This window comes from Lepus europaeus, chromosome 10, assembly GCF_033115175.1.
Source record: "Lepus europaeus isolate LE1 chromosome 10, mLepTim1.pri, whole genome shotgun sequence".
Taxonomy (NCBI): domain Eukaryota; kingdom Metazoa; phylum Chordata; class Mammalia; order Lagomorpha; family Leporidae; genus Lepus; species Lepus europaeus.
Window position 1 is genome coordinate 81,032,919 of NC_084836.1, and position 25,532 is coordinate 81,058,450.

The 25,532-nt window shown below is 49.7% G+C and overlaps 1 protein-coding gene across 1 annotated transcript in view; it reads right to left on the minus strand.

The window, feature by feature from the left end:
- CFAP61 (cilia and flagella associated protein 61) overlaps positions 1-25,532 on the minus strand; it is a 254,395-nt gene that overhangs the window by 127,014 nt on the left and 101,849 nt on the right. The window lies entirely within an intron of this gene.

The following is a 25,532-nucleotide window of genomic DNA, read 5'->3' on the forward strand; positions in this document are numbered from 1 at the left end:
TGGGCATGACCAATTAGATCACTGGCCACCGGGAGCTGAGCGCAACCTGCAGCCCCTCTCCCTTCCCTAGAGGGCGAGGAGATAGACTGGAAGGCTCCCAGCCTTTAAGCACAGGGTTGTGCCCCCTGGCAGGCAGCCCCTCATCCTTGGGAGCGGTCCACAGCTCCCCTGATTAGCGTTATCTCAGCTGTGGCCGAAAGGGGCTTGTCACACATAACCGAGGATGCCTCCTTCATCCCTACTGCACCGGAGCTGTCTCAGAGTGGGGACGGACACCAAGAATTCCAGACAAGATGCTTCTATCACTTGGGAAGTGAAGGGTGTTACGAGCTCTTGCCAGGAGCGGGGACAAAGGCCAAATGTATCTTTCTTATTTTTATCACAATATCACAGCATATAAGCTTATGCTTGTAATACAGGATTTGACTATGAGTATCTTAATAACCATGTGAGAAATCATGAGAAATATATGAAATAATCTGCCACAGATTTATTCTCTTCAGATGTCTGTTAAGCTAAAAATGCTGTATTATTGGCTGTTTTCCCTTCACAAATATAACAAAGAGCAAAGTTTATGGAAAACGTGTGGAGGCATTCTCTGTCTTAATGCTACTGCAGGCCCTTTTTCTCCTGCCACCCAGTATCACAGAGTGGGGATATGGGGTACACAGAGACTGATGTACAGTTGCTATTTAGCCATGGGCTTTTTTTTTAAGATTTATTTATTTATTTGAGAGGCAGAGTAAAAGACAGAGAGAGGAAGAGACAGAGAGAGAGGTCTTCCATCTGCTGGTTTACTTCCCAAAAGGCCCCAATGGCCGAAGCTGAGCTGATCTGAAGCCAGGAGCTTCTTCTGGGTCCCCCACGTGGCTGCAGGGGCCCAAGCACTTGAGCCATCTTCCAATGCTTTCAGATATCTGAATAGGAAGTGAAGTAGCCAGGACACGAGCCAGCACCTATATGGGATGCTGGCACCACAGGCAGGGGCTTAGTTCACTACACCACAGGACCAACCCCTAGCCATAAGCTTTTAAAGCATTTGGCACTTACTATTCGGGAATAGGCTGGAATCTACCTATCTGCCTTTGTTCCCATAGAAATAAATAGCAAAGAGTTCCTATGCCACAGCATCATTTCCCCCACTAGAGAAGCGACGCTGGACAAAAAAAAATTATTTAGATGAAGTCAGTATTCTAGAATCAAGGAACAAAATTTCAACAAAGAAACTTTGAGTTTCAAAGGTCTGATTGGCTTTTTTTAACCCATTCATCAACTGGGCAGCAACTAACCTGGACAACAGAAAGGAGGGTGAGCTAGACCAAGGGGATGAGTTCTGAAGCAGAAAAAATAAAAGGGCAGAGCAAAGTTGGACAATGAACAAGCAGCAGGGTATTTCAGGACTTCCTTTATAAGGAAGGGATTTGGCTACCTTCTCTCCCGATTTCTGAGGTCAGAATTTACCAGCAAACAGCCCAGGTTTTGGTTTGGTAACTTAGATGTTCAGCATAAGTGAGTGACTGTGGGCCTGTCTTTTCTTTGACACTAGCAGCAAGGCCAGTTTTAAGTTGGTAGAGGTCCGGTGCTGTGTTGCAGTAGGCTAAGCCTCAGCCTGCAGTGCTGGCATCCCATATGGGTACCGTTTTGTGTCCCGGCTGCTCCTCTTCCAATCCAGCTCTCTGCTATGGCCTGGGAAAGCAGTAGAAGATGGCCCACGTCCTTGGGCCCTTGCACCTGTGTGGGAGATCCAGAAGAAGCTCCTGAGGCAGAGAGCGGGGGGGGGGGGGGGGGGGGGGTTTGGGACCAGCGCTGTGGTGCAGCGGGTTAACGCCCTGGCCTAAAGCGCTGGCATCCCATATGGGTGCCGGTTTGAGACCCAGCTGCTCCACTTCTGATCCAGCTCTCTGCTATGGCCTGGGAAAGCAGTCAAAGATAGCCAAAGTCCTTGGGCCCCTGCACCCATGTGGGAGACCCAGAAGAAGCTCCTGGCTCCTGGCTTTGGATCAGCTCAGCTCCGGCCGTTGCAGTCATTTGGGGAGTGAACCAGAGGATGGAAGACCTTTCTGACTATCTCTCTGTAACTCTGCTTCTCAAATAAATAAATAAGATCTTTAAAAAAGAAGTTGGTAGAGAAGGCAAGTACACCTGTGGAGTGGAGTGGGATGACCTACCCTGATTCCCCTGTGTTGTAGCATTGCAACTTTAAGCAGGAGCTTAATTCAACAGCTCGTTTTTTTTTTTTTTTTAATTTTTTTTTTAACTTTTATTTAATGAATATAAATTTCCAGTATACAGCTTATGGATTACAATGGCTTCCCCTTCCCATAATTTCCCTCCCACCCGCAACCCTCCCCTCTCCCGCCCCCCTCTCCCCTTCCATTCACATCAAGATTCATTTTCAATTCTATTTATATACAGAAGATCAATTTAGTATAAATACTTCAACAGTTTGCACCCACATAGAAACACAAAGTGAAACATACTGTTTGAGTACTAGTTATAGCATTAAATCAAAATGTACAGTACATTAAGGACAGAGATCCCACATCAGGAGCAAGCGCACAGTGGCTCCTGTTGTTGACCCAACAAATTGACACTCTAGTTTATGGCGCCAGTAACCACCCTAGGCTGTCGTCATGAGTTGCCAAGGCTATGGAAGCCTTCCAAGTTCCCCGACTCTGATCATATTTAGACAAGGTCATAAAAGACAGGTTGAGGATAGTAACCAATGATCCTAAGTGTGGCCTTAACCAGGTCTGAACAATTATACAGCATTAAGTGGGGAAGAGGACCATCAGTACACACAGGTTGGGAGTAGAGCCATTGGTGGTAGAGTAGAGGTTATGATTACAAAGGAATGAGGCCCAAGTGCACTAGACAGGGTCTAGAACAAAGGACAGAGTCATTATTAGAGGAGCTAAGAAAGGTGCTGTCTAAGCTACAAGTAATTTTTCTGGTTGAGAGGCAAATAGAACTGATAGAAGGGGCTTGATAATAATCTGTTGGGCTTTAGGCCTTGTAAGTTAAGAGGCCCAGACCTATCTATCTCTTCACATGGGGTATATCCTAAGGGAGGTGTGAACCTCCTAGGGGAAGGCACTCTGTTGACTTTCATTACTTGGCTGGCCTGGGAGGAGAGCTGGCCAGGTAAAGGCAGGGGGCATCTCTAACAAGAAATTTACAGTTCTGCCTGCAATGTTGCTGACCCTACTTGACCATACCCTCAGCTGCAGTGGTCACTTTGGAAGTTGGGCTGAGTGAAGGGCTTTTCAGCTTGGAGCCAATAGGATCTGTGGCTCTGACCTGGGCATCCTTCGACTCCAGGGCAGGTCCATTTCCAGTGATCCAACTCTTGGCAGAGCTGCCAGGGCTCTTCACAAGCTGACTTCTGCTGAAGCCCAGGCTTACCACATTGAAAGCCACTGCAGTGGACTGGCCTGTTGGGTCTCCTTGAGGGCAGATCACTGTACAGATCAGCCATTAATAGGCCTGCCACCCATTGCTTCTGATGCCTAGCTTTCTTTTCCTCCTGGTTTGTGTTAAAGCAGACCAGACGATGCAAGTCAAGGGAGTGCCCGTGTCCCATCTCTAATCTTCGGTGGCCTGAACTACAAGTCTATAGTCACAGGCATGTTCTGTAGTAGTTTTTCTAAGGTAGACAATGCCCATGAGGAAAATTATATTCTCACTTTAAAACTTTCTTTCCCTTTGGTCTGAAAGGGAGGTTTTTTTTTCCTACTTACTGTATACTTCGCTGATGGCAATGTGAATCTAGCTATGAGATTATTAGTTAAGTTCATATTTTGGCTATGCTATTACAGAAAAATGTTAGCCATCTCTTATAAGGTCTAAAGATTAACAAATGCACCTCGAGCAGCTACCACATGCCAAGCGCTGGCCTCGGGGCTGAGATGTGAATGGGGCATGCACGGTGCCTGTTTTTAAGTACTTGTCATTGCACTGGGACAATAAACCAACAGACAAATGAAATGCAGTGCGTGTGATAAGGCCAGTGTGTCTGGAAGCTGTGGCTGTGTAACAATCACCCCACAACCTTAGCTCAAGGTTCTGCGGGGGCAGCAGCTCAGGCTCTGCTCACCGTGCGGCTCCTCTGGACTCAGGCAGGAAGCCGTCGAATCAGCTGAGGTTTGGCTGGTCTGGGATGTCAGAGAGTCAGGGAAGGCTTCCTGCAGGAAGTGACTGCTGAACGGTGCGGCGCAGGAGCCACGGGATGTTTCCAGGTGACAAGGGAAAAAGAATGAGGAAAGCCAAGGCGCAAGGGCTTGGGAGGAGGGTGCACCCCACCGAAGCACAGCTCAGTCTCAATGAGTGGATGTGCAGGCGATGTTCCGGGCAGCAAGCTCCGACAGGAGATGGGGGGATGATCAGGCATGGTTTGCGTGAGGAACAGACCCAGCGAGGGCAACAGGGGAGCGGCAGGCTGGGGGCGGGGGCGAGTGCGCAGCTGACTGGGTCCACACCACCAGGCAATACTGCTTGGTCAATCTCCGGCCTTGAAATTCCGTGAGAACTTCTACCCTCCAGGGAACAAGCTGTCTGATCAGGGCAGGTAAGAGGAAATTTGCACGCGCGGGTGTTTAGGCCTTGGGCTCATCTGCTAGCAAAAAGACAGCGGTGGAAGAAAACTGATTGTTCTGAGAACTTCTGTCCATGCTGTTTCACACGGACAACCTCTCAGCCCTGCCCACTCCCTACCATTTCTTTACGCTTGTTCCAGGATACCTTTAGCAGCTACCTGGAAGCAATCAAACCTATGTGACTGTTTTGTTTTTGTTTGTATTTTTTTATTTTTAACATGTGCTTCCACACACACTTTGAGTCTCTGAACTAGGCCCACTGTTTCCCTGGACATCCACGTTCTAGCTCTGATTTAGTCTGAAGAGAGCAGGTGTATCTCTTTCATCTCAATGCAAACAAAACCTTCTATTCTCTCCCATGTGACTTTATAATACTGCACACCAAAAGGCTCACTGGGCTTTTGTAAAAGCAATGCGCAATGATTGTTTTTGAAAGGATAAGCCTTTCTGAAAATTCCTACACAGTGCGCTAAGGCTACAAAGTTCAAAGGAATTTGGTCAGAATCAATGGAGCAGCCTCTTGGCTCAGGTGAGGGACTTAGAGGGAGAAAGAAAACAAATCCACCTTCTTTTCAAGTTGAAATCAAAAGAGAGCTTGGTAGGGAGAAAGGCAGAACCCTCAACAGGAAAGACAGTGAAATACAAGAAGTGGGAGTGGTCCCTGCTGCACCCAAGTTAGAGATGCATTCTTTTTTTTTTTTTTAATAGGCAGAGTTAGTAAGAGAGACAGAGAGAAAGGTCTTCCTTCCATTGGTTCATCCCCCCAAATGGCTGCTACGGCTGGAGCTGCGCTGATCCGAAGCCAGGAGCCAGGTGCTTCCCCTGGTCTCCCATGCAGGTGCAGGGCCCAAGGACTTGGGCCATCCTCCACTGCCTTCCTGGGCCACAGCAGAGAGCTGGACTGGAAGAGGAGCAACCGGGACAGAATTCAGCGCCCTTACCGGGACTAGAACCCGGGGTACCGGCGCCGGCGCCGCAGGCAGAGGATTAGCCTACTGAGCCGCAGCGCCGGCCTAGAGGTGCATTCTAGTAAAACAAATGAGGCTAATCAGTCATTCAGATATTTCACATCAGACCAGGGAAAAAGGCCTTGGACATACTGTTAACTCTTGTGAAATGAAGAGCCCACCGCATGAAACATTCAGAAAATGTTTCCCTCCTTCTCGTTCTTTGAATCAAGTCCTGCTGATTTTGACAGTACTTGAAAAAAACTATCAGTTCCATGCTCTCAATGGGAACTCTTCAAAAATAGTACTTAAAATACCTGAAGTTAGGAAATAGCATTTGGTACAATGTGTCAGACACCACTTGGGGCACCTGCATGCCGTATCAGGTTGCCTGGGTTTGAGTCCTGGCTTTGCTTCCAGTTCCAGCTTTCTTTTTTTTTTTTTTTTTAATTTTTGACAGGCAGAGTGGACAGTGAGAGAGAGAGATAGAGAGAAAGGTCTTCCTTTTGCCGTTGGTTCACCGTCCAATGGCTGCCGCGGTAGGTGCGCTGCGGCAGGCGCACCACGCTGATCCGATGGCAGGAGCCAGGTGCTTCTCCTGGTCTCCCATGGGGTGCAGGGCCCAAGCACTTGGGCCATCCTCCACTGCACTCCCTGGCCACAGCAGAGAGCTGGCCTGGAAGAGGGGCAACTGGGACAGGATCGGTGCCCCGACCGGGACTAGAACCCGGTGTGCTGGCGCCGCTAGGCGGAGGATTAGCCTAGTGAGCCGCGGCACCGGCCCCAGTTCCAGCTTTCTGCTAAGGTGCACCTTAAGAGGTGGCAGGTGACGGCGTGGGCCCCTGCCACCCACGTGGGAGACCTGGAATGAGTTACTGGCTCCTGGCTTCGGCCTGGACTTGGAGGAGTAAACTAGCAGATGAAAAATCTGTTTCTGCCTTTCAAAAAAAAAAAAAAAAATTAAAACTTAAAAAATGCATCAACGGCATTAAAAATATAGCTGAGGTTACAAAAACAGGAATAAAAACAGAAAAACCTAACAGCCACGGTGCTGCTGTAATTAATGAGCACAAAGGGCCTCACTGAAAGTGCTCAGAGAAAGGCCAAGCTTCAGCTCGTGCTGGGTAACACCTACATGGTGGCAGCTGTGACTTCAAGGCAGCTAAGATCCCAAACCCCAAATCCAACAAGAGTCCTTGGGAAAACTCCCCGAGATATTCCAACACAGGCTATTTTTCCAAACAAAAAAAAAAATCCTCCCAAAGCCCCTCCGAAGGCAGGGGTGGGAGGAGGAGGCGGGCGTATCGCACCGTCGAGAACACCCGACGATGCCATCACGCCTCGGTGTAAAGATAGGTCACGTACTTTTAATTTCTCACACGCGCGTCAGTGGTAAACAGTCCCAGCCTTCCTGCTAATGACACCATCTGGCGCCTCCCATAACTGAGTAGCGTTCGGCTTCCAAACAAGATGTAATGGCAGCGGCACATGAAGCCCACTGACATTTACAGTAAGGAAATTTATTATCAGTCACCGGTTTGCTATAAATGTGTTTGCATGACTGCTGGGGCTATAAAATTGGCACCTTTGCCAGGCAAGCAGAGGTGCAATAAATAATGGATTTTAAGCCATGCATGTACTACCAAATCATTAAACATTTATCACACCGGCACATCAGCATCTCAAGCAACAGTTACCACTTGAAAAATTAATGCCACTTTTGAGGGTTAAATGAAAACCATTTTGTCTAAGCTTTAATGATTTTTAATGCTGTGCGGCACAGAGCACAACGGGTTTTTATTTTCTATTTTTAGTTGAATATGATATATAATGTAAATAGTTCTTTCATGATAATTTCCTCTCAGGGAATGTCATTCTGTGTTCTTTTGTTAAAGAAATACTAAAAAAAAAAATAACTAAAGTGTTTCTTGGGGGAAAAAAAAATCCTTGTTAAAACCTTTTCAAAACTAGAAACAACAAAAGACAGGTTCTTAAAGGAATCACGAGTATTCTTCCTGTGAAAATCCTTAATGGATTAGTCAGTTATAGTTGTAATTAAGGAATTTTAATTTCAGATTAAGGAAACAACTATAAAGTCAAAACCAATAAAAATCCCTTGGGTAATGGGCACACATGTGTCCCTAATACTTATTCCTTTTAAACTCTCCTCCCCTAGCGTGCTGGCACTTTCCTCCTGTATGCCTGTTCTATGGGTATCCGTTGCTGCGAGAAAGGAATCCATGAAAACAATCCAAAATGCAGGTACACTGAGGATGGTGACCGGCTTCATGGAAGATTTTCTCCAAGAACACTGTTTGAGTCAAAGGAACAAAGAGAAGCTTGGGTGGTGGGAACGATTCATTGAGCACCTGCTGCACACGGAACAGTGAAGGTGTAGGTGCTGGTGGCCGCCCTGAGGGGGTGCTCCTCACACAGCAGGTTAACCAGCTAAGAGGCTTGCACAGGGATGTGGACACAGCACTAGTGAAAGGCTCTGGCACGAGACGCCAGGACAGGGTTCCAAGGCCAGCGCGCAGAATCGCCACAAAGCAAGAAGAAACAGAGGAAGCCAGCAGTGTTGTTTGGGGAAAAAAAAAAGTCTAGGCAGAATTTAAGAAATGACTACATAAGCCATTTCTGTCTCATTTGTGAGTGCTATTTAATTCCTTGGTGAGGGCTGTTGACTAGAAAGTCTTGAGCTTTGTGAGTCTGCAACACGGGATTCCCCTCTGTCTCCTCTACCCCTCCACCTGCTGCGCACACACCTGGGGAAGTGGGGGAAGTGGGGGAGGCATTCTGGAGGGCAGGATCCCTGTAACAGTAACTGTCTCCTCTAAAAGTGTGCTCTCTGTGTGTCCTGAGGTTGCAATTCAAGGTGTCCTCAAGGCCATGCAATGGCAATGCTGGCTTCCTGGGTTACTGGGATTGACAGCGGGGCCTGGGGTGGGGTTGTTGTGGGGGTCGCCGGAGAGAACTTAGGAGCCTGGGCAGACAAGAGGAGCCAGAGCCGCCCTCCCCTCCGTGGCTGTCCGTGAGCATCTGGGGAGGTGCTGTGGTGTGAGCAAGCTGCCTTACCCAAGGGACCACTCCGAAGGCTAGCTGCAGTGGAGTGATGCAGGGTGACCCCAGTGCCCTGGGAAATGACACATCGCACTTGAGCCTTGATATTAACACACAGGCACCGAGTATGGAAATTTGTCTAAAGCGTCTGACCCTGTCCAGTTGCTTATGAAAGGGCCATATACTCACCCTGTCCCTCCACCTGTGCTGTTGCGTCTTCTGGAAGGGTCAGGAGGGCTCCCCGGCAGCACAGAGCCAATCAGCGGCACCAAGGAGGCCTTTCTCATTTCTTTCAAAGTTCTCTCTGCTCCCACACTACTTGCTCCGTCCCTGCATATATGTGTGTATGTGTGTGTGTGCGTGTGTGTTTGTGAAGGGGGCAGGGAGGGAAGTGCAGGAGACCAAGACAGGGAGGAAAGAGGGGAAAAGAGAGAGAGGGAGAGAGAGGCAGAGAGAGGCGGGGCGGGGGGGGGGGGGAATCCCACACCATGCAGAAACAGCCCTTCTGAAGGTGTGAGAACAACAGTTAACAATGAAGGGTGAGAAACAAAGGGCCATTCAACAGATGCGTGTCATTTTTCCTCTTCAGTGTGGCTCCGTTTTTCTTGTTAATTATATCACCTATTCTTTCCTTATATTGATAATTACATAATTACATGAAACAGATGGGTGACAGAATGCACCCAGATGGTGAGAACGTAAACAGGCTTACAAATTGCGTATTCTTGGGCATATTAAAAAGAATTACTCAATAATACATAGATTTCTATACTCTACACATCTGTCAAGTAGAGCCTTCAAAATGGCAGTTACTTTGTCATTTTTTTTTTCTTAAATAGATACAGTGTTGGCCCCAGGAGTTCCTGGGAGGCCAACTGCCATGAAGGCAGAACAGTCAACCTTTGCCAAACACTCTGGATACCTGAGCTCACTGGCTTGCTCCCCCTTTTCGAAAGACACAGGCCCTAGCCTCATTGGATGTTCCCATCACACATAGCTCTAGCTATGCTCCCAGCAAGCTGTGCACTGCCATGAGAGAATGGGAAGGTTTCCTTTAAGAGCATATTTGAGATGTTTTCACTACACATGATGGGCCTCTTGCATGAAATTCTTCTAGAACATGACAAGATAGAAGTTAAAAGCCTCAATGCTGTGTCTGTTGCGGATGTGTGGCAGTGACCTCCGGGGTGAGGGCAGGCTCACTGGACCCCATGGCATCTGAAGGCTGGACAGGAAGCAATGGCATCAGCTGGTTCTTCCCAGCCTGCACACCACCTCTCTGCCCCATGGGGTCAGTGGCACCAGGGCTCTGCTGAAATGACCCCTATCGGAGGGGTCTTGCTGCCACCTCCCACCCACTCTGCGCTTTCTTCTCGAGGTCACCTGCTGTGCCCCCTCCCACACACAGTGCATCCTTGTCCGTCTGTCTGTTGTCTGCTCCCCCCACCTAGGACACAAGCACCAGGTGGCAGGGATTGGCCCGCCTTTCTAGCGTTGTACTCCCAGCACACAGCACTGGGCCCCCCATTGGGTCAGCATACCATACACAAGGTTTGAATGAACGGCATCAACCAAGTCTCTACCTCCTAGCTTCCTAGCCAGCAATGCAGATTAGGTCCTGAGCCCACAGTGGAAGCAGAAGAACCTGCCCAGGCAGGAGCCAGGGGTGACTGACATGTGGGCCTTCCTGTGTCACACGGGGGTAGAAGACAGCAGAGCCTCCCTTGTACTAGAAAGACAGCTCCAAACGCTGGCGTGCATAGAGTTGTGGACAAAACGCAGGATACCTGAGAAAAGTAGGGTCTGGTGGAGGAGAGAAGCAGTCTCTGGGAGGGATCACCCTACCTGGCTTCTAATGGAGCAGTCTGGCTTGTGAGAGAACCTGGTTTTGGGAGGCAGTAAGGGTGGGTCCTGGGACTCTGAAAGCAGGCTGCTTCTCCAGGGCCATGGCTGGAGGGTGCCTCAGCATTTGTGTGTGTGTGTGTGTGTGTGTGTGTGTGTGTGTGAGAGAGAGAGAGAGAGAGAGAGAGAGAGAGAGAGAGAGAATCCAGACAGTGCGAGGAGGGAGGGAATGACAGAGATGTCCCTAGACACACACAGAGAAAGGCCATAAGAAAGTACTCTGACTTCAGGTGGCCTGGAGACTCTCAGCATTTGGGATCTACAGCTGTGCCATGTCTGCTCTATTATGGGGTTAAGTCCCTAGAAGGCAGGCCAAGCTACCTCCATTCATGTTTCATCCTCTTTGTGCTCCTGGAACCCGGAGCTCAGCATGGCTGCCTTAGTGTGGCCATGGGCTCTTGGGCATCAGACAGCACTGTCCAGAGCAGACTTGGGGAGGCAGGGGTAGGGCCCAAGGGAAGTGGAGCCAGCAGCTTCCATCAGAGGAGACAGCAGAGTAAGTGCCAAGGGCACTGGGTGTGGAGTTGAGCCCAGCCACCCCATCTCTTCCAGCCTTTGGGCAGTTGCTATTCCTTTAGGGGTGAGTGGGCTGCTGCGGTGTGAATCTGCTTGTCTCTCCCCATGACACAGCAAGGTGGGGTGAGCTGTTGAAAGTCACATGGCCTGGAGAGCTGTCAGGGGCCATCCCATCGACATGGTGACCAAAGATCCAGAGTGTGTGATCAACAGGATCCACACAACAGGCTGAAATACTTGTGTATGGCACGTGATTCTGTGGGATCCGTCAGACCACCTGGGGACCTGCTCCACTGTGACTTGTGATAGATAATCCCTAGTCCCCTTGCTAGAATCAACCAGAGACTTCTGTCCCATGGAAGCATATCCCGAGGGTCATTAGTGGACGGTGGTGGGTGTGGGGGTGCTCTGGAGGGTGGAGCGTCACTGGGGTGATCACACGGTGCTGCCTGAAGCTTGTTCCCTGGAAGCACAGGTCTCTTTGGTCGAACACACAAACTACCATAAAAACCAGGAGTACCATGACAACCTTGGCGATCACGTCAATGCACTAAGTTGTATGAAAACAAAACGACAGAAGATGTGATTGCTCTTTATCACCACGGGGTTCGGCCCACTGCATGCCCCATACCTGCCTGCATTCTAGCTGAGTCATGTTTGATATCTCAAACAAACAGCAATAAAAAAAGAAAAACCCCTTTATGGCTCCCATGCTATTTCTATACCTTATTTACTCTATTCTCCCCTCCGTTTTTAAGCTACCCTTTTTGTTTCCTTCTTGCTTATGAAACTGGTTCCTATGGAAATCATGACATCAGCAATCTTGCCAGAGTTAATGGTCCCGAGGTAATGTGCAGAGTAAAGGTTTGGATACCTAAAGTGGTGCCATGTCCTAGAATGGCTTCGAGCTGCTGGTCTAACAGGGGGCGGGGCTGACACATGGGAGGAGCCAAGCTGGCTCCCTTGGCCAAGTCCACGGGGCAGCCCAGAACTGGGGGCAGGCGGGGTCAGGGGGTTGTGGGGGGAGGGTGGGTCACGCCTCCAGAGAAACAGGCCCTCGTTTCCAAGCCCATTTCATCCTCTGCCTCTGATGAACTCCAGCCAACGCCATTTTCCATCCAGATTGGTGGCTGTGTAAATAATGAGAGTGACCAAGCTCAGACTGCTGATGAAATAAAGGAAATGCATTTTAGGGAAGTTACTAAGCTGTGGAAGACTTTTAATCCACCTGAGCTCCATTTCAACAGAAAACCTCTCGAGATTTTGGGTTGTTTTTCCCGTTCTTTCCTATTTTCGAAGAAAGCACATCCTGTTTTCATTTTTTTATTATTATTACTATTTTAAACGAGAATTTATTAGCAGGATGTAACAATGTAAAGGTCTTACTGAAAAGATCTGAAAGTCACATTTACGGTACTTAATCATGTCTGTGGGTAATGATGTAGAATCTTTTCCCAGTGAATGGAGTCACGTTTTTATAATTCTCCCATGGGCGAGTGGGAGTGGGCAGCCCCAGGAGGGGTCTCGTGGGATTGCAGCCCACGTGTACGTCTTTGCTGTCACAACAGCCGAGTACTGTTTTTGTCTTAGCAGAGGTATTTCATTCCTGCCCAGTCCCTGTTGCCCCTTGATCCCTCCTGATGCTCTGGGCAGCAGCCAGGTGACACAAGGACTTGGGGCAGACACCCCTGGAGGACAAAGGGGTCAGCTCTGTGCTTTCTGTGTTTGTTTCAAGCCAGGTAACAGGGTTCCAAGATGGTCTAGGGGTCTGAAAGGCCTGGCTGTGGTATATGAAAAGGTGATGCCTCAAGTCGGAGATTTCGGGAGAACACAGGGGAACAGCAGTCTGCTTTCTGAAGACCAAACCAAGAAGGAGGGCAGCTGGAGCGAGAGAAAGAGGCCAACACACTCCAGCCTTCCCCTCCTCTCTGGTGAAGGCCATAAACGCACACAGAAGGAGTTTGGAGGACAGGAGAGAAGGGGGACTGCGGCTGCAGACTCCACTCCTATCCCCTGGCCCTGAGGATGGCAGGATGGAGGTAGCTGCAGGAGATGCAGGCCGGGAAGGGACAGGCAGGTCACGTGTTTCTCAAAGCCAACAGCAGTGGGGAAGGAGAGAAAGACAGCCTCCGTGCTCCATCCCACGCAGCACCAGACACAGCAGGCCTCAGGCTGCCAAGAGGGGACAGCTCTGTGCAACGGGCCGAGGGCTGGCCCTGGAGGCTGCGATGACGGACAGCGGGGCTAGGGGCTGAAGCTCCAGTTGTGAAACTCGGCCTGCGAGGACGCATGCTGCCTGAGGAGGCACAGCTTCCTCTCCAGCCCTTCTCTGCCCACCCCTGCTGTGCCATCCCCTGTCCGTGAGCTCCTGAGCAGGTAGCTGTCTTCCCCACCCACCTCAAAAGTAAGAGAGAAATTCCCGAGCGGACTGAGTGTGACCACTTAACAGTTAAATTGACCTGGAACTGATGGAAGTTATTTCATCTCCCTTCACATAGAATGAAAGCTCCCTTCACATAAATACTCAAGTGAGAGGAGAATAAGAAAACGGAAGACCCACCTTTTGGCACACCTGATTATTGTCTTACAACCTTTATCTTGGGGCTGGCGCTGTGGTGTAGTGGGTGAGGCCGCCACTTGCAGTGCTGGCATCCCATATGGGCGCCAGTTTGAGTCCCAGCTGCTCCACTTCCAATCCAGCTCTCTGCTGTGGCCTGGGAAAGCAGTGGAAGATAGCCCAAGTCCTTGGGCCCCTGCACCTGCATGACCCAGAGAAAGCTCCAGGCTCCTGGCTTCAGATCGACACAGCTCTAGCCATTGCAGCCATTTGCAGAGTGAACCAGCTGATGGAAGAACTCTCTCTGCCTCTCCTTCTCTCTTTGTAACTCTGACTTGCAAATAAGTAAATAAACAAATAAATAAATAAATATTTTTTAAAAATCTGTATCTTGGGACTGGCGTAGCACAGCAGGTTAAGCCGCCACTTGCAATGCCAGCATCCCATATCAGGGTGCCAATTCGAGTCCTAGCTGCTCTGCTTCTAATCCAGCTCCCTGCTAATATGCCTGGAAAAGCAGCAGATGACGGTCAAATACTTGGGCCTCTACCATCCACTTGGGAGACCAAGATGGAGTTATTGGCTCCTGGTTTTAGCCTGCTGCTGTTGCGGTCCTTTGGAGAGTGAACAAAAAAATGGAAGATCTCTCTCTCTCTCTCTCCTCCCTCTTTCTCTGATGCTCTGCCTAACACATCGGCAAGAAGAATCATCTTCTTAAAGTCAGGAATCACAAGGTTACATTTTCAAATTCTAGAACTTCATGCTTTTCGATTTAAGTGAGGAGCTGCACATTTGACCTAGAAATGCCCTTCCTAGGCACCTTTTCAAAGGAAAGCATTGCAAATGTAAGGGTGCACATGGTAACACTGCTTATAATGACAAAAAATGTAGGTAAGAACTTACAAGGCCACCGGGAAGGACCTGGTGACCAGGCCAGCGATGGTGAGTGGAGGCTCCGGGGTCAGCCTGAGCCCCGGAGCCGTGACAGGGCAGCTGCACAATCTTGGGCAAGCTCATGCCAAGTCGGACGTCCAAAGGAGCTCCTCTTACAAGATGGGCACATACTGGTTAAGTGACTCGTAAACCCCTAACTCATGATGAAGACACACAAGGGCTCGAAGAACCCATGTAAGAGAGGGTTTTCTGGAGCCTTCTTTAGGGACAAATGTTGATGTGCTCTGAGTCCCACCCCACCCCGCCCTAAGAAGAGGAGAGGTGGAAGCTGCCTTGGCTTCCACTTCAAGTCATGCACGTGGGTTTAGGGGCCCTTGAGAGCTTCGCCTGACTTCCCCACCATGAGTGGGCACAGTGCACGGGTGTGTGTGATCCCTGCCTGAGAACTCTGAGAGGCATGGTGGGCAGGCCTGAGGCTGCGGGCGAGGGGCCGCTCACACTGGCAGGAGTCTGCTGACCCTCAGAGGCACCAGCCTTCAGCACAGGTCCTTCCTGCAGGGCCATCTCAAAGGGCAAACTAGACTCACGCCTCAGAGCCGGAGGGCCGCACGGCCTGCATGGTGGGAGAGTCGCTGAGTGAGTCCCAGGGTTGGAATCACGGAATAAAATCATCCCCACAGCATGAGTCTTAGGACAGGAGTGAGCGAGACAAGACTCCTGAGCCTTCAACAACTCTGGCCCCAGTTTCACAAGGACCAGAAATATACCTAAAACCCTAAGAAAAATTGAAAAGGAAAAAAAAAGTAAGCTAGCAGCAGGGGTGTGCTGAATCCAAGACATGTGAACCATCCCCAGCTGTAGGCGTCCTACATGTAGCTTCAGCAACGGCCTTGGGATGAAAACTGCTTCCATAAGGCCGGCGCCATGGCTCAACAGGCTAATCCTCTGCCTAGCGGCACCAGCACAGCGGGTTCTAATCCCAGTCGGGGCGCCGGATTCTGTCCCGGTTGCCCCTCTTCCAGGCCAGCTCTCTGCCATGGCCCGGGAGTGCAGTGGAGGATGGCCCAAGTGCTTGGGCCCTGCACCCCATGGGAGACCAAGAGAAGCACCTGGCTCCTGGCTTTGGATCAGCGCGGTGCGCCGGCCACAGTGCACTGGCCGCGGCGGCCATTGGAGGGTGAACCAACAGTAAAGGAAGACCTTTCTCTCTGTCTCTCTCTCTCACTGTCCACTCTGCCTGTCAAAAAAAAAAAAAAAACACAAACAAACAAAACAAACAAACAAACAAACAAACAAAACAAACTGCTTCCATAAAATGAAATTGGACGTCTCATGGAAGGAAGTAAGATCGGGTGCTGTGTGATCTGGAGTGACTCACACAACTTTCTTTTTTTTTTTTTAAGTTAACTCCTTTTTTTTTTTTTAAAGATTTTATTTATTTATTTGAGAGATATAGTTACAGACAGTGAGAGGTAGAGACAGAGAGAAAGGTCTTCCATCCGATGGTTCACTCCCCAGGTGGCCGTAATGGACAGATCTGCACCGATCTGAAGCCAGGAGACAGGTGCTTCCTCCCGGTCTCCCATGTAGGTGCAGGGGCCCAAGGACTTGGGCCATCTTCTACTGCTATCCCAGGCCACAGCAGAGAGCCGGATTGGAAGAGGAGCAGCTGGGACTAGAACTGGTGCCCATATGGGATGCCGGCGCCGCAGGCAGAGGATTAACCTACTGTGTCACGGTGCCAGACACACAACTTTCAAGATCTAAAAGTTAACCCGCAAAGCCACAAGACTGGCCGCCCACTTTCCAGCTGGGTGCAGAAGACCAGGCCACAGGGAACCTGTCTACAGAGCAATGGCGGGCAGAAATCAAGTGGCTTCGTGATTACTCCAGCACGTCCTGCAGGTGCAATACTCCCGGAATCCCTCACTCCAGCCTCCCCGGCTGCACAATGGGGTACATGACACACAAACTCTCCTAGGGATGAAACAAGATAATCCACACAGCACGTGACACTGAGCCTGGCCGACAGGAGGCGCAGCCAGGCGTAACGTTAACGAGGTTACGATCAAAGACTGACCACACAGGCAGACAACCGTGGTCCCCTAAGATCACGGGGTTATCTCCCAGGGACACTGTAGCCATCACAGTTGGTGTAAGGATAGGCATTATTGTGGAAGTAAAGATAATGGGTATGGGTATTTGGCCTTACCGGTTAAGACACCGGTGGGGACGCCCACCTCCCACATGGGAGCGCCGGGGTTCGGTTCCTGGCTCAGGCTCCTGTTTCACCTTCCTGCCAGTCCAGCCCCTGGGAGGCAGCTATGATAGACTGAGTTCCTGTCACCTATGGGGGAGACCTGGATCACGCTCCTGGTTCCTGCCCTGCCCTGGCCCCGGCTGTTGCAGGCATTTGGGGAGTGAACTAACAGATGGGCGTGTGCACTCACTGGCTCCTCTCTCTCTCAATCTCTCTCTCTCTCTCTCTCTCTCTCTCTAATGTGCATTTTCGGTTTCCATGATGTTTGCACAATGGCTACGCCACCTAAGGATGCACCTCTCTAAATGTGTTCCTGTCATTACGTGACCACACTCATCAAGCCTCAGGGATGACTAGTCGCTGGAAACAGCCCAGCCCCTTCGCATACATAGTAACATGTAAGGATCCATTACATTAGCTGACAAAAAGGCATGCTTCAAGGCACAACGTACATATTTAACTGTATCCATGTGAGGCTCTCTTCCCTGGTCCCCACAAGAAATAACCCACAGGTAAAAACACCAAAATCTTAACAAAGGCAATCTATAGATAGAGTGCAGGTTCTATTGATTTTCCTCTATGATTATTTCCTAAGATTTCCAACACAAATGCACATTGCTTTGGTAATGACTTATTTATTTTTAATCAAGGGGAGAAGATGCAACTCCCCTGGTCTGTGTCTACAGCTCTAATTGTCCCCTCTGTCATTTCTATGTCCCCAGCTACTTGGAAGTACACAAAGCAAAGCCTCCTGTTGGCACTGACCTTCCTCGGCTCCCTCAAGGCGGATTCTGAGGAAGCCACTTAGCCAGTCCTGGGAGTTCAGGTCCGCTCAGGGCCCTGCTGGGCTGCAGGCTCCCCAGGCCTGAGTGGAAGGCAGCTGATGTGTCCTGAGGCACTTCTGCACCTCCCTGGCACTCATTACCCTGGCTCTGCAGGGGGCAGGACACATTTCCCACCCCCTCCTACTGGGTTGTGGCAAGAACCCAATCAGCAGCCTGGAGAGCTTCAGGATTTTTCTTTTCCTTCTGGGAGCCTGGGGAGGCTCTTTTTAAGAGGAATAATGTTGCTAAAGGTGGGAGGCAACCCACACTGAGCTGGTGGCTTCAGCAAAGGCTTAAGTCTGCCGTTTCACGCCTGTGTGTGGACTGGCATTTTCTCTGCCTGAGCTCTCTGGAAACGTCTGTGCAGGACCACAAAGGGCTGGTGAGTCAGAGAGGTGAAGCAGGCAATGGAAGAGGAGGAGAGGTTTTGTTTTAGAACAATCTCTGCTTTCAAAAGGCCCGAAAGCTTTTACAGCCGTGTAGTGTCACGGAGAGGCGGCAAGCTCTACTCCTGGAATTGTAATTACGGTCGCACGCACTGCCCACCAAACAGCCTTCGGTTGACCGGCACTTCACCATTTGTTGGTCAGAATGCTGGATCTGATCTCAGAGAATGAGAGGATATAAAACTGGGCAGCCACTTTGGAAGACAGTCTGGCAGTCCATCAAAACATCAGACAGGGTTAGCATATTCCTGCAATTCCGCTCCTAGGCATATGAGGGTTTGTGGAAAGTGTGTATTATGGAAACTTTATGCATAGATCACAAAACTTTTGCACCAAGATAAACTCATCTTCTAAATCTTTCTTAAGAGAAATCTTCCACCTGTTGGCTCACTTGCCAAATGCCCACAACAGCTGGGGCTGGCCAGCCTTGAAGTCAGAAGCCTGGAACTCAATCCAGGTCATCTCCCACCTGGGTGGCAGGACTCAAGAAGTTGAGCATCCACCTGCTTCTTCCTAGAGTGCACATCGGCAGAAGCTGGACTTAAAAGCTGAGTCAAAACTCAAATCCAGGCACGTATGGGATGCCGGTGTGTGTTCCACAAGGCATCTTAAGTACTAGGCCAAATGCTCACCCCTGAGCTTATCTTTTAACTCTGTTTTCCACAAACTTTGTGAAATACTCTCACACACACCCAAGAGAAATAAAAACATACATCGACACAAAAACATGTATGTGAATTTCCACAGCAACATTATTCATAATAGTGAAACAGTAGAACAAATGCAAATGTCCATCAACTCATAAATGGATAAAAATGCAGTATTATCCATACAACAGAACATTCAGTGATAAAGGCGGATGAAGATCAGATACAAGCTATGACTTAGATACACTTTAAAAATATGCAAAGTGAAAGAAGTTAGTCACAAAACAGCACATACTGTATGATTCCACCTGTGTGAGGTTCCAGGACAGGTAAATTTATGGAGACAGAAGGTAGATTAGTGACTGCCTAGGGCTGGGGAGAGGAACAGAGAGTAACTGCTGCTGGGCACAAGTTTGGTTTTTAGATGACAAAAAATAGTTCTAAAATTAGAGGGCTGTGATGGTTGTTAAAACTCTGTAAATTTGCTAAAAAACTGTTGAGCCATACAATTGAAATGGGTGAACTGCATGCTATATATGTTTTACATGGCAGTAAAGCTATTGAAGGGGAGGAGAGATGGTTCGACAGCATCTTTTCTAGAAAGTGAGGGTAAGGTATGAGATGGAATTGTAACAATACTGAGGTGTCAGGTTCCTTTGCTCCATTTTTCTTATCACGCTCCACAAAGCTCATTTTGCCACCCCAAATTCTAAACAACGTCCAGGGCATGCTTCTCACATCCTGTCCACCGGCTCCAGCAAAGCCTGAGCCGCTATCTGATGGGCACTTCCTTGAGCACTTTCTAAGAACACTGTGAAGAGAAGCACACAGAACTGAACCTTGAGAAATCCACAGCACATCCTCTGTGCAGGATCCTGATTTTTTTTTCTTATTTCCCAGCAGCTCTCACCATAATTTTGGAAGGTTTATAGCAAGAAGCTGATACAACACAGAATTTCCGACAGCTAAGATCAGCTGGTGTGTTCAAACACTGACCCAAGTATACCAATTTGGACCTAGATGTCTGTTCCAGCCATGGTTGGGATCAAAGCCAAGAGTAGGTGATGCAGATAAGAGAAAAACCCATACTGCACTCGAGGAAAGGAACTGTCTGTGGGTCACCTTTTGGTCAAGTAGCTGGGGCCAAGGATCTGGGAGACTCGAAGAGGTCTGCCTTCTCTGTGGCTTGGTTTTCCTGTAATGAGTCGAGACATCAGGTCTCTGGTTTCTTAGGCAAGAAAGTACGTATGTCATGGCTAAAGGTGGGCGTATGGGGAGCCAGCTGCCTGCGTTTGAAGCTCTGTCATCACTGGATCAGCCTTCCAACAAATCATCTTTGCAAACCTGTTTTGTTCAGGTACACAGGGGATGGTGGTCGCAGTATAGAGGGAACCTCGAAGAGTTTATGGAAAATGGAATTAAAAGATGTTATTTTGGTGCAAAAACTGGAATCTCTTCTGTGCATATTCTTCCAAAAGTATGTATTTCCCATGAACTTTGTGAAGACTCCTCATCGATACAAGTGCTGGTGTGAGCATTACATGGGGAAGAGTCCATGAGAAACCTTTGGCAGAGTTCCAGGCCTGTTCAAGCACAAGTCCTGGTTTCATCACTCACTAAGAGGGAGGAACTATGATAGTGAATGCTAATAAACCACTGGTTTGTAAGTCATGTTGATATATGGTGTTTGCAAACCATAGAACTTGCATTGTTTGAAGGTGGGTGGGGGGGAGAAGCCCATGAAGCATTTTATGTAAATAATTCTAAGACTCTCAGAGAAAAAGTTTCACTATAAATGGAAGAAAATGCGACTCCTATATGTAGCCTAAAAGCGTAGGAAATGGCAGAGAAGTGACTTGAAAGAGCAAACTTGACTCATGGCGGTGATTTAGAGTGGATTAATTTCATTTCAGGGAAATATCACCATGGTCACATTCATAAGATTCAGTGCACATATGGGTTTGCATCTTTAGAAACAACTACCAACGACATGCTAAAGAGCTGATTTTAAAAACACATCACACACACCCCCACGCCACAAATGCAAGCAAGGGAAGTCCAACCAGGAGCAGTGCAAGTTACCAAGTTTAAGGAAGGGGCTGGGAAACAATTAAACTGGGGAAAATCTAGCAGGTGCTGGGAGAATAATGCAATTTCCTAGGGCAGCAGATGCACAAGTGAAACAGTATCCAGTAACAGTCCGTCAGATGGTAATTATAGCTGGACCGGGGAAGAACAGCCCAGATGAAAAGGGGCAATTCAGACGGTAACTGAATGCCAGTGAGTGACATCTTCCAGAGAGATCACATACCAGGAAAGCGCGGGCCAGCATTTAACTCCGAGAGGGGGGCTACATAAACCGTCATTTTTCTTTGTGGCAGGACAAAGGGGAAATGTGGGGGAACCAAATGCACGGAATCCAAATGGAGGCCTCCAAAGAATCCATTAGCTGAGATTTAACAGAGCATCACTAATACACTGGCAGAGGGAAAATAACAACAGGCACTGGTTCCTTAGGAAAAATGAAGGGTTGGTGTGGCCCTGAAAAATATGAGCAGGAGAGAGAGAGAGAGAGAGAGAGAGAGAGAGAGAGAGAGATTGCATGGTGAGTCTTTGACAGCTATGAACCAAGATGAACTAAAATGAATGACATTGATACTGAACCAAAGGGCAAGGGCTGTTTCAGTTCAAAGCAGATTTTCTGGAGTTTAACCTAACAAATACTCAAACTCCCAACCCAGGAAGGGAAGCAGTGCCTGGTACACAAACACACCCCTTCCCCAGGAATTCTACAGAAACACGTCTCATCCCAGCATGGCCAGTTCTCTGGAGTCTGGGCTCTCACTCCCTGGGGGCTGATGCAAGCCCTCCTTCCAAGTTAACTTGTAACTAGACTGGAAGCTCTTCCCAGGGATGTGCCAGTGTCACAGCTATCTCTGAATCCTTGTAGGGGACGGGAAGGAAAGAAAACAGGCTGGCACACAGAACCACCCCGAGTGAGTGTATGACACCTTGCTCCACAACCTGTAGTCTCTGTGGCCATCCCTGATCGCAGCATCTATGTACTATGTTGAACCATGATGGCTCATGTATCAGAAACTGCCTGTGAGAGTAACTCTCAGAATGTAAATGAGCAGATCAAGGTGGCAAATTCAGGCTCAGAAAAGAATCATGCAAGCCCACTCTGTGGATTATGACCCTGGTCTCTTTTATCGATGAGTTTGCACTGGCTGCTGGGAAAGACAATGATGATGGATCCATGGGTCTAGATCTGCAACCTGGGATGAAAATCACATTTCCTAGGCCTTTTCTCGCATCCTGCCATGGGATGGGCTGCCAATGAACAGAAGCTATGGGGAAGGTGTTGTGAGGGGCCACACCTGTCACCCAAACCATGCAGGTGGCGGGGGAGGGGGAGCGGGAAGGTGCAGAGGGAGGAAGGGCACTTTCCCTGCCACGCAGGGATGAATTTCAGTCACTGCTGCCTTGTGCCAGATTCAAATTGGCAACCCACCGAGATGAAAGGCTTTCTCTCCCATTACTCATGCTGGAGTGATCTGTTCCCTCCAAGATTGGCTTCCTAGGTGAGGGCGAGGGGACGGACGCTCGCTCTAAGATGCTTTCAATAAGATAAAAGGTATGAAAGGTGGGTGCAGTGAGAGAAATGATGTGGTTGTGAAGAGGGAGCGAAAGGTCCCCTAAAAAGCCTGATGTGCTGGCGGGGGAGAGGCACTGTAAAGTCGGGGTTGGGGGGCGGGGGGCAGGAAAGGAAGTCCACAGTAACAACCGCTCAACTCTGCAACACGGCCACACTGCTAAGAATCACACATTCAGTGCCACAGACAAATCTCTCCTCCAGAAATTCCATTTGGTTCAGCCCGTCTCAGTCAACTGAGATGTCAAAAAGAGATGGGGGTTGGCGCCATGGCTCACTTGGTTAATCCTCCACCTGTGGCGCTGGCATCCCATACGGTCGCCAGGTTCTAGTCTCGGCTGCTGCTCTTCCAGTCCAGCTCTCTGCTGTGGCCCCAGAGGGCAGTGGAGGATGGCCCAAGTGCTTGGGCTCTTGTACCCACATGGGAGACCAGGGAAAAGCACCTGGCTCCTGGCTTCGGGTCGGCGCAGCACCGGCCGTAGCGGCCATTTGGGGGGTGAACCAACAGAAGGAAGACCTTTCTCTGTCTCTAGCTCTCACTGTCTATAACTCTACTTGTCAAATAAATAAATTAAAAAAAGAGAGAGAGAAAAAGAGAGACAGTAACTGAACTCCAGAACTGTCCCGTGGGGATTGGGGTCTTCACCACCTCTCTGTTGGAATTTTTTAAGATTCTAAAGTTTACATATCTTGCTTACAAAACCCAAATCCCAAGTCTTGACTGAAATCTTAGCTCACGATGGACTACAACAGGCAGCAGTGAGAGTCGCTCCTTGAAGAGCCAGAGTTCACCTGGCTCTGAATGCCCACAACAGCCTGCTGTGGCAGGGGGCGGGCATCAGCGTTACCGTCTTCCTGAACTCCAGGTTCCTGCAATAATCTTGGCGATGTCCCGAACTGCAACGGGGCTGGAGGGGTACGGGGAGCATAGGGCACTGAGGTGACTACAGAAGGTTAGTAAATGGAAGCCATGATTTCAAATCACTCCAACCTGTGCACCAAAGATGGGACTGTCTGAAACGAGACACAATGTTTTCTCTTTCTCCCAGCCCGGAGCTCCCACTCACCTCAAAGAAGCCGTACCCCGGAAATTTCCAGGGGTGGGGGTGAGGGCAGGGAGGAACTCCTGTGTGTTCAGAAAAACAGTGCTCTTGTGTGCCTCTCCCCCCTAACCCACCCCTCTTCCCACTCTGCAGGCACAGGAGCCCCCGGCCATCACTGACAGGTAAGAGCTTCTCCTGGCCCAGTCCTGTCTGTATTTGAAGGGCTCTCAGTGAAAGCACAAAGGGATGCTGATCTCAACCTTACTCTCGTGTGATACAGAAGCAGCTGGGGCATCCACGCACTTTGTCCTCCCAGCTCCTTCTCCTGGGGTCTGCCTGGCCTGGCTCTGCGGATGCCATGTTTCAATGACACCTGCTGGCAATCACTCTAACTAGCCCAATGCACTTTCTTTGCATCAAACTTAAGAGCACTGGTTCTCATTCCCAAGGAGTCCACTGGCAGGGCTCACACACTTCATCTGTAGAGCACGGCCCAGCTGCTAAGAATGTGCCTGTGACCTAGAACCAAACGCTGGGTGTCCGGGGTTTGCTTAAAAATGATATGGGAGGAGGAGAAGTGGGGGGGGGGAGGACAGAAGGTCCAAGATGGGGCCCAGAGTGGAAAATCACTGCAGTGGCGCGTGGAGTATTTGGGGGTTCAGGGGCCACTTCCACATGTGATCTGGGACAGGTGCCAACGTGCCTGCTATGGCTGGACTGCCAAGACCACAGTGAGAGAAGCATCAGCTTTCATAGCAATTAGACAAAATAATTCCATGTCTGTTAAAACTAGTAAAAGGGGGCCGGTGCTGTGGCACCGTAGGCTAATCCTGCAGCATCGGCATCCGATGTGTGTACCAGTTCTAGTCCCAGTTGCTCCACTTCTGATCCAGCTCTCTGCTATGGCCTGAGAAAGTAGTAGAAGATGGTCCAAGTGCTTGGGCCCCTGTACCCACGTGGGAGACCTGGAAGGAAATTCTGGTTTCTGGCTTCAGATTGGCCCAGCTCCAGCTGTTGTGGCCATTTGGGGAGTGAACCAGCAGATTGAAGATCTCTCTCTCTGCCTCTATCTTTCTGTAACTGTATTCTCAAATAAATCTTTAAAAAAAAAACCTAGTAACAGAATAACTGGACTTAAATTCTCTTTGGTTTTGCTTTTTAATGTCATCTTTCTGGGAATTCTTTTTTTTTTTTAAACTATCAGTCTATGATGGGTTGTACGTTTTGTTTTGTTTTAACATTTTTACTTATTTATTTGAAAAGTGGCATTAATCTTCCATCCGCTGGTTCACTCCCAATTTGGCCACACAAGGCTGAACCAGGTGAAAGCCAGGAGCAGGAGCTCCATCCAGGTCTCCCACGTGGTGGCAGGGGCCCAAGTACTTGCTGTTTTCCCAGGCACATCAGCAAGGAGCTGGACTGGAAGTGGAGCAGCTGAGACCCCAAACATCCACACATATGGGATGCCTGTGTGGCAGGAGGCAAGCGAAGACCCCCGGCCTCGGCCGACCACGAAGGGTGGCTACCACCACAGTGCGCACCTGCGTGTGTTATGGCCGACATTTTCCAGAATACAGGCTTGGCCTGGGAGTAGGGGCAAGGGCTGCCATTGGTTCTCGGTGTCTGCTCAGATGCACATGCGTAACTTACGGGAAAGCAGGCGTCGCTGCGTTTTCTGATTTCACAAACGCGGCAGCCCGCGCGGGGCCGGGCCGTCACCCAGAGTGCCTGCGCGTTTGAGCACTGCGTGCGGGAGCCGCTCCGTGGCTCGGCGTGAGCACAGCCTCAACCTTCCCTCGCCTCTCCGCCACACAGGCTGTATCTCAGCCCACCAAAGGGTCCGTTCTTTCCCAATTAAACACGACCAAGCCCTCGTGCCAGCCAGCCTGACAAACTCAGGTTTTCTCCCCCGTGAAGTTTCCGGAGACGGCTCCGTGTGCGTGTGCACGCACGCACGCACTCATGCACCCGGCTCCATCTGATATGACCTGGGGGTCACCTGCGGTGCCTGCCGAGGGCTTTGGTGGTCGTCATCAAGGAGGAACCCTGGTACCACCCCCAGGGCAGCAGACGCGGGCCCGCCCCTAGCGGTCAACCCGGCTTCCCGGCCCAGGCCCAGCCGTGCTGTACCCAGACCCAAGCGCTCAAAGCTTCGACTTCCAGGGGTGCAGTCCGCTGCGGGGGGC